This window comes from Bos indicus x Bos taurus, chromosome 11 (assembly GCF_003369695.1).
Source record: "Bos indicus x Bos taurus breed Angus x Brahman F1 hybrid chromosome 11, Bos_hybrid_MaternalHap_v2.0, whole genome shotgun sequence".
Taxonomy (NCBI): Eukaryota; Metazoa; Chordata; class Mammalia; order Artiodactyla; family Bovidae; genus Bos; species Bos indicus x Bos taurus.
Genome location: NC_040086.1, coordinates 45,776,111 through 45,785,891, shown reverse-complemented (window position 1 = coordinate 45,785,891; position 9,781 = coordinate 45,776,111). Strand labels below are relative to the sequence as shown.

General features: G+C 44.3%; 1 non-coding gene across 1 annotated transcript; it reads left to right on the top strand.

The window, feature by feature from the left end:
• The first annotated feature begins 7,513 nt into the window (after positions 1-7,513).
• Positions 7,514-7,639, top strand: LOC113901978. The gene has a single exon (XR_003513634.1). It is a non-coding gene; the product is annotated as a U6atac minor spliceosomal RNA (small nuclear RNA).
• The last annotated feature ends 2,142 nt before the right edge of the window (positions 7,640-9,781 follow it).

The following is a 9,781-nucleotide window of genomic DNA, read 5'->3' as shown; positions in this document are numbered from 1 at the left end:
CCCTGGAGGAGAGCATGGCAACCCACTCCAGTATTTTTGCCTGGAGAATCCTCATGGGCAAAGGAGCCTGTCAGGCTACATTCCATGGGGTCGTAAAGAGTCAGACACAACTGAGTGACTAGGAACATAGCCGATTAACAATGTTATGATAGCTCAGGTGAACAGCAAAGGTACTCAGCGATACATATACATGTGTCCATTCTCCCCCAACCCCCTCCCATCTATGCTGCCACGTAACATTGAGCAGAGTTCCCTGTGCTGTACAGTAGGTTCTTGTTGGTTATCCATTTTAAATATAGTATCGTGCACATGACCATCCCAAACTCAACATCCCTTGTATGTGGAACCTAAAAAGAAATGATACAAATGAACTTACAAAACAGAAAGAGACTCAGAAAAGAAACTTATGGTTGCCAGGGGTAGGGGTGGGGAGGAAAGGAATAGTTAAGATTTTTTTTTTGATCTGGATCATTTTTAAAATGTTTATTGAATTTGTTACAATATTTTTTATGTTTTGGCCGAGAGGCATGTTGGATCCTAGCTCCCTGATCAGGGATGGAACCTGAACCCTGTGCACTGGAAGGTGAAATCTTAACCACTGGACTGCCAGGGAAGTCCTGTCACTAACTGCTTAGGCCAAGCCCTTTTCCACTCCAGACATGAACATGAAGATTATCTACAACCTACTAGCCTCTACAACCAACTTCACAGACTCTCACCTGAAGATGCTGGATAAACGTGTGAAACAGAAGCCAAGGCATACAGAACCTAGGGTGGGTTTGGACAACAAGCCCACCATTCTGGATGCTTTCAGCCATTAATAAGATATTCCATTTCTAGGGGCTTACAATAAAGTTCATTATTTATTGTTGTTGTTCAGTCACTAAGTGGTGTCAACTCTTTGTGACCCCATGGACTGCAGCATACCAGGCTTTCCTGTCCATTACCAACTCCTGGAGCTTGCTCAAACTCATGTCCATTGAGTTGGTGATGCCATCTAACCATCTCATCTTCTGTCACCCGCTTCTCCTCTTGCCCTCAATCTTTCTCAGCATCAGGGTCTTTTCCACTGAGTTGGCTGTTTGCATCAGGTGGCCAAAGGACTGGCACATCAGTTTCAGCACCAGTTCTTCCAATGAATATTCAGGACTGATTTCTTTTAGGGCTGACTTGTTTGATCTCCTTGCTCTCCATTATTATCTCACACAAAATTCTGGAGGCTCAGGGTCTTCTCTGATGCCTCATAAGGTTGACTTTTATCCTTGCTGCCCGCCCATAAAACCCCCACATTCAGAGCCCACCACACGACAGCCACTGGCCCAGGGGCCACCTTCACACCAAAGACAGGGAAGAAGGTTCTTCCCCTGCCTGGTTTTCTCAGCAAGGCCTCAGTACACGTACCTTCTTGTCCATTGGCCTCAATTGGCTCTCAGGCCCATGACCTGGCCACAGAGAGGGTGGGGAACGAATGCCTGCTGTTTTCAGGCTCCATGATGAGAAGTGATCACCACCAGCAAGAAGAAGGGGCTGAGGAGGGACTATTGAATAAACAACCAAGAGTGTTGGGAACACAGACCCAAAATTCAGTAGAGCACAGGTGCCGGATTCTCTGAGGGGTGTACACACACTTCATTGAGAAAGTTATCTCATAGACATACTCACATCCATTCTTCACGTGGGTTGATTTATTTGAGCAGAGTAACTCCGGGCGCAGAAGCCACGCCGACTTCAGCCTGCCCCTCCGGGAGATGCTCTGCTGATGGCCGTGTCACAGAGAAGGACAGGTGACAAGCGAATGTTTCGAGGGGCTTTAGGAGGATACACACAGATGAAAGCTGTCACGGGTCCTAAACATACACACACACCTCTGTATCCAACGCGATTCTCACACTATTCCCAGCTGTATTTTCATGGTTTATTATATTTACGTGCATTTTATGGTAAAGGCATCTGACACACCAGAAAAGTCAATATTTGTCAGTAATTCTGCTGTAGGTCTCCTTTTGCCAAAGTGCTGTTTAAGCAAAAAAAGACATCTCTGGGTTAAAGCTTAGGGTGAATATATCATGAAAGTCTGTGCTGTGTGCTCAGTTGCGTCTGACTCTTTGTGACCCCGTGGACTGTAGGCAGCCAGGCTCCTCTGTGCACGGGATTTCTCAGGCAGGAATATTGGAGTGGGCTGCTATTTCCTTCTCCGGGGGATCCTCCCGACCCAGGGATTGAATCCGTGTCTCCTGCATTGGCAGGTGGATTCTTCTAGTGCCACCTGGGAAATTCAGTCATGAAAAGTGAGGTGCTAATATTCTCTTTTGATTAATGAAAAGATGTAAGCTTAAAAAAAAGTTGTTTGAAAGAGGAGAGATCAAATGTTTATCAAGTTCCAAATGTGAGTCAGTTGTGGTGAGGTGCATGAACCTAGAGCCTGTCACACAGAGTGAAGTAAGTCAGAAAGAGAAAAACAAATATTGTATATTAATGTGTATATGTGAAATCTAGTAAAATGGTACTGAGGAATTTATTTGCAGGGAAGGAGTAGAGACACAGAAGCAGAGAACAGACTTGTGGACACAGTGACGGAAGGAGAGGATGTAAGATGAGAACGTAAGATATTATATACGACCACGTGTAAAACAGACAGCTAGTGGGAAGCTGCTGTATAGAACAAGGAGCTCAGCTCGTGCTCTGCAATGACCTAGAGGGGTGATATAGGGATGGGTGGAATGGAGGCTCAAGAGGGAGGGTATATACGTACTCATAGAGCTAATACATGCAGCAGAAATGAACACAACATTATAAAGCAATTATCCTCCAATTAAAAAGTAAAAAGAATAAAAGAACATTTATCAGGTTCCTTCTGCAGGCTACATATTCTGCATATAATCTCATGGCCCCATGCGTGGGGTGCGTACTGTGTGTATGTGTGTGATGTGTGTATCTGGTGTGTGTGTGAAGGCATGTATGTGATGTGTGTGTGTGTGTGTGTGTGTGTGTGATATGTATCTATGGGGATGTATGTGTGTGGTGTGTGTGTTTGGTGTGTGTATGTGTGTGTATCTGTGTGAGGTGTGTGTGGTATGTATGGGCGTGTTGTGTGCATGTGTGTATGTCTGTGGTTTGTGTATAAGTGTGTGGTGTGTGTGCATGGTGTGTGTATTGTGTGGTGTGTGTGTATGTGTGTGGTGTGTATGTATGGTGTATGTATATTGTGTGTATGTGTGTAGTGTGTGTGTATGTGTGTGGCGTGTATGTATGTATGATATGTGGCATATGTGAGTGGTGTGTGGTGTGTATGTGTATGGTGTCTGTATGTGTGTGGTGTGTGTGTATGATGTGTGTGGGGGATATGTACATGAGGGGGTGTATGTGTGTGATGTGTAGTGAGGGGATTGTAAGCTGCTTTTTACAGTGAGGGAGCTGACTCCAGGACAAATCCCACAGCTCATTGGTGGCCGTGTCCAAATTCACAACCAGGTTGGGGCACGATTTTTGTCCACCCCTCCCCAGACAGAGTGACTGTGCTACAAACATGTAACCTCACCGGAGCCCTCACATCCGTGAGCCAAAACTTCCCTCTTCCTGAGGGTGGAAACCCATTCCCTGAGCAATAGAGGGTCCCTGTGACTCAGATGGTAAAGAATCTGCCTGCAGTGTAGGAGACCCCAGTTTGATTCCTGGGTCATGAAGATCCCCTGGAGAAAGAAATGGCAACCCACTCCAGTATTCTGGCCTGAAGAATCCCATGGACAGAGGAGCCTGGTGGGCTACAGTCCACGGAGTTGCCAAGAGTCGGACACAACTGAGTGACTAATGCTTTCATTTTCCTTGAGCAATGAGCAGCTCTGGCAGGAATGACCACTTTCATGAAATTCTGTTGTTAAGTGCATGGCCTGTGGCACTGCAGTGTCCTCAGGCCTGGCCTGTGTTGAGGAAGTCACCAGCCGGTTTGCTGACCCTGCATTTCCAGTGGTAGCTGCTGGGGAGGAGGGGAGGCTGTCTTGGTGTGGGAGGTGCTCATGTCTAATTATCACTCACAGATACTCCTCCAAACTATCCCTTTACTGATTAAAATTCTACAGTTGACTTCCTTACATTCTTACTTAATTTTTTCTTAAAGGAGGATAAGAGAATGCAACCTGTCAGTACCTCAGCCTACAAGTGAGAGGACAGGTTCTTCTGCCCCAGACCCTTAAGTCTGGCTTCTCAGTCAGAGCCCAGCTCCAGTCCTGGGTCACTAGCCAGGCTGGGCCTGTCTGGGCTGTGTGGCCTCTTCCCGGCTGTCAAGTCTCTCTAGGTATCAGTTTCCTCTTTTATAGGAAGAAAGGGCTCACTCAGATGCTCTCAAAACTTGTCTCATGCTTTGAAATGTTTGATTCTAAGATTTGGGGGAAACAATAGCGTTTTCAGATCAGGGATCACTTCCAGATCACAGCACAATCTATCCCCACATGAACCTAAAGGAACCTCTGGGACAAGATAGTTCCTTCAGCTCCAAGCATGCCATCTCTAAGGTCGCATCTGAGATCTCTCCTTTCATGGGAGACCATTTATCTAGTCCTTATGTGTCCTTGATTCAGTCTGGTATGAAATCTAAGAACACAGTAGTTATCAAGCCATGCCCAGGGACAGACCCAGCTGTAATCCCTCCCTAAGAACAAATGAAGAGAACAAAATTAAGCAAGGAGATTTGTTAACTCTCTACAAGGTTGTTTGCAAAAGAAAAAAAAATACATGCGAGAATTTTCCTCTAACTTACCTCTAAAATAGATCTGAATCAGTGGTTTCTTCCCACAAAGGCAGAGCTGTAAAACGTTTCCCTACATCTCCTGTGCCTCTGTCCTGAGAACAGAGAGGTTGGCAGGTAGTGTGATCATAACCAGCAGACAGGATACCAAGAATATCTTAGGAACCCATTTCTACCATTCCCAGCCTTCCAGGGTGTACTTACAATACACGGCACTTGTCATTGCTGTAGTTCAGTCACTCAGTCATGTCCGACTCTTTGTGACCCCATTGACTGCAGCACACCAGGCTTCCCTGTTCCTCACTATCTCCCTGAGCTTGCTCAGACTCATGTCCATTGAGTCGGTGATGCCATCCAACCATGTCATCCTCTGCTGCTCTCTTCTCCTCCAGCCATCATTCTTTCCCAGCATCAGAGTCTTTTCCAGTGAGTCGGCTATTGCCATCAGGTGGCCAAAGTATAGGAGTTTCAGCTTCAGCAACAGTCCTTACCAACTGATTATAATGCCTGGGTTGGATGTGATAAACCTCTTAACACAATAGTTTTTAAAAAGTCTGTGCTCAACAACATGAATTGTGGGGTGTCACCTAATGTGCCTAGCAAATATTCCTGCCCAGAATGATTGTTCGAAGCCTTGATAACCAAAACTGAGCCTTAATGACTCTTCCCTCCAGGCAGAAATGACTGAGTCAAAGAGGAAAATAAAAACTGAGCATACTTATTCCTCTTCACAACTTTACAGTGTTAACCATTTGCCCCAAGGATGAATCTCAAATAATTACACTGTTAACCACTTGCCCCCAGGATGAATCTCAAATAATTCCATGTGTAACTGTGACTGTTTAATAATTGGTTCTCTGTTTCTCACCATTGCCATGGAGATGGACATCTTGGGCCACAGTGCCAGAGGCATCTCCTGTCTAAATGCATTCTGATCATCAGTGCAATTCTTGATGAGCCAGAGGCAAGCGCGGCTCGAACAGTGTGGTTGATGAGCCAAAGACTAGTGGTGTGTGTGCCATCCGATTCCTTCAGTGACATTGTCAATGCCAAGGCGGCAACTTGAAGGAGTTTTCAGTCAGCGTAATGCTCCTTCAAACACAATCTGACTCAGAGAGCTTGTCCATCAAATAGAAAAGTGGAGAAGCTCAGGGTGAAGGTTGAAGCTCTGGGGAGAATGGCCAGGTTGGTGGGGGGTGGGGGTTGTTCCCTGGTTCCCTCGGGCACTTCTGCAGGGCCCAGGATGCTGAGATCAGAGGAGGTGAGCACATTCTGCCTGCGGTGCTCTGGGAGGGGCAACAGAGAAAGCAACCAGCCCTGATTCACTTCTTAGCTAGAAAGGTTAGAACTAACCAGTCTATTTTTTTGTTGTTCATTTTAAAATTCATTTATTTTAAATTGAAGGATATCACTTTACAATATTGTATTGGTTTCTGCCATACATCAGCATGAATCAGCCATAGTTATACACATATCCCGTTCTTGCTGAACCGCCCTCCCACCTCTCACCCCATCCCATCCCTCCATGTTGTCACAGAGTGCCAAATCAGTCTATTTTTTAATTTAATAAGTCCACTAGAATATATACACACAGAAACAAAAGCAACATTTTAAAGACTGAATCACAAAGGGACTTCATTTAGAGACACCCAAGAGCTCAAGTTTGAAGTACAACGTGGAGGAAGGGTGGGGACAGAATGTCAGGACAGAAAGGTGTTAAATCTGGTTTATGCCAGCTAACGAAAGCTGCTCAGCCTCCAGGAATTTTCCAGGACAACTGTTCAACATTGACTTTATTAAAAATTAAACTATGTATCCAGGAATCGCACCCCTTGGTATCTCTCCAAATGAGTTGAAAACCCTCACACAGATGTTTATAGCAGCTTTCGTTATAATCACCAAAACTTGGAAGCCACCAAGATGTCTTTTGGTAGGTGGTGAATAAATAAACTGTGGTGCATCCAGACAATGGAGTATGATTCAGAATGAGAAAGAAAAAAGAGTATCAAGCCATGAAAAGACCTGGAGGAAACCTAAATGCATGTTACTAAATGAAAGAAGCCAATATGAACAGTATACATACTGTGGGATTTCAACTCTATGAGGTTCTGGAAAAGGCAAAACAATGGAGACAATAAGAAGGTCAGCAGTCGCCAGGGGTTAGGGTAAACAGGCCAAGCAGAGGATTTTTAGGGCAGTGAGATTGCTCTGAATGATACTATAGAGGTGGGTACGTGTCATTATACATATGTTCAAACCTATATAGCCTTGTGGACTACAGTACATAGGATCACAAAGAGGTAGCAGAGCACGTAGATTACAGAGGGCTTCCCAGGTGGCTCAGAAGTAAAGAATCTGCCTGCAACTCGCAAGACAAGGATTTGATCCCTGGGTTGGGAAGATCCCCTGGAGGAGGGCATGGCAACCCACTCCAGTGTTCTTGCCTGGAGAATTCCATGGACTGAGGAGCCTGCAGGCTACAGCCCATAGGATCACAAAGAGCTGGACATGACTCAGTGACTGAGCACAGCACAGAGATTATCCAACACCAAGAGTGAACACACATGTAGCAGTGGACTCTGGGTGATGGTGTGTCCATGTGTGCCCATCAGTTTCAACGAAGGCACCATCCAGGGTAGGGTGCTGGTAACAGGGGAGCATATGAGTAGGGTGGAGGCAGAGGACTATGGGAAAATCTCAGTGCCTTCCTCTCAGTTTTACTCTGAATCTAAACGGCTCTAAAGAAGAAAGTTTATTAAAAGCGAAACTGTAGTGTTGTATGAAAGAAGAGAAGGTTAACACTCTCCTTGACAAGGAAGGAAGAGGCCCTGGGGCCTAACAACTCGCATACAGTTAAGGCATTGCCACCTACTTCGTGGCATCTAACTACTGTTTTTTTCTTCGGCAGTTTTGAATGATCTGTGGCTACATGCAGCAATATATTTAAATCTGATCACAATGCGATTAATCATGTATTACTATTTGGTAATTAAAAGATAGTATTAAAATTTAAAGAATTAAACTGTAAATTTTAATTAATAAAATACATTAAATTAGAGGTAATAAACACTCAAAAGTCACCACTTCCTCCTTGTTTACCACATTTTACTTTTATCTATGTTCTCAAGTTTACTCACTTGTATCATATCTGTAGAGTAGAATTATTATGTATTGCTTGCTACTGGACTGCTCTTTCCAGCTCTGTGATAAGCAGCCTCAATTGGGTAGTTTGAAATTACATCGGCTGTCGTGGGAATACTTACACAATAGAAATCACTATGTACAGGATTTTTCCCCAGGAGGGTTGGTTATTAAACACCACACCACCGATAACATGTACAGTATGAGCTCAGATATTGGGATAAGTAACACATGTACATCTGAGGATGCTCATCAAAGGACAGCTTTTGGGAAAAGATTATGGAAACACAGATCTTCATATATGATTAAACCAAGTAATTCACTCTGAATGCATCCAAAGACCTCTTTAAAATGGTTCAAAGGATTCTCTCTCCTGAAAGCCAGGAACCCTCACCAATTTGAAGAATTAAATCACTCAAATTTGAAGAAGAAACAGCTGCCTCAAGAGCAGCCCTCTTGCCATCAGAATTACTCAGATCTTGTTCTGAGAGACAGAAGTTAATTGCCAAACTGTTTACTGTAATTAAGTCTATCAGCATGGTTTTCTCCTGATGAAAATAAAGATCGGTATATTGCATCTTCTGCGAAAGGAGTCTTTTATCTCCCCTAAATTAGAAATCTATGATTCTATGCAAGTTCTCTTCAAGACATGGCTTCCCCCACCTCAAAAATATGAAGGACTTAAAAAGATTCATATTTGCCACAATAGAGAAGCTGGTTGCAGGTACCATTAATTCACTGCAAGTACTATTGTATCCTGATACATCTCATCGAGGTTATTTAAGTGTGTCTGAAGAATGTGTCTTTCACAAGCCTTTGCTTCCAGTGATAAACTATGAAATATTGAAATAGAGTTATTACATACCCCCTATTATCTATCTAAATGTATCTATCTATGTATCTACCATTTATCTGTCATCTATCATCTGTCTACATATCTATCAATAGGAGAAAGCAATGGCAACCCACTCCAGTACTCTTGCCTGGAAAATCCCATGGATAGAGAAGCCTGATAGGCTGCAGTCCATGGGGTCAATAGGAGTCAGACATGACTGAGCGGCTTCATTTTCACTTTTCAGTTTCATGCGTGAGAAGGCAATGGCAACCCACTCCAGTGTTCTTGCTTGGAGAACCCCAGGGACGGGGGAGCCTGGTGGGCTGCCATCTATGGGGTCACACAGAGTCAGACACGACTGAAGCGAATTAGCAGCAGCAGCATTATCTATCTAAATGTATCTATCTATGTATCTACCATTTATCTGTCATCTATCATCTGTCTACATATCTATCAATAATCTATTACCTATCTACTTATTTATCATATCTATCATCTATCCATCATACCTATCATCTATCTATCTATCTTAGTGTCACACTACAGTAGCAATAAAAAATAATTCTTTGAGGAGTGATAGGAGTAGAAATAGCTATATTTCAATGATAATGAAGACCACAGATTTGGAGTATATATTTCCAGATATCTCACTATGTTTTATCTGTATCAAAAATTGTTCTCTATATGGTACTTTAAAACCTGCCTTTCTTCTGAATAATTTATTCCAGATATCTTTTTCAGGTCAATTGACCTTGGTTGCCACATTGGGAGCGGGAGAGGCAGGAATAGCCCCAAACTGGCCCCTGGTGGCATACCTCATCACCTGTGGGCTTCATGGGAGTCCTCCCACGGTACTTCTGCCTGGCTCCGGCAGCAGCAGCTCCACGTGGTGTGGCCAGGGGGTGGGGTGGGTTATGTGTGGGTACAGCCTCGGGGTAGGTTGGATTCTGTGTGTGTGTGTGTGGACACACGGCTCTGGGGCTGTGGAGGCGGGGCTGGCAGTGGAGAGACGGGAGCAGCTGCACAGGCTGCCCCCATCTTTGGGTGCTGGCACAACGGCTGAG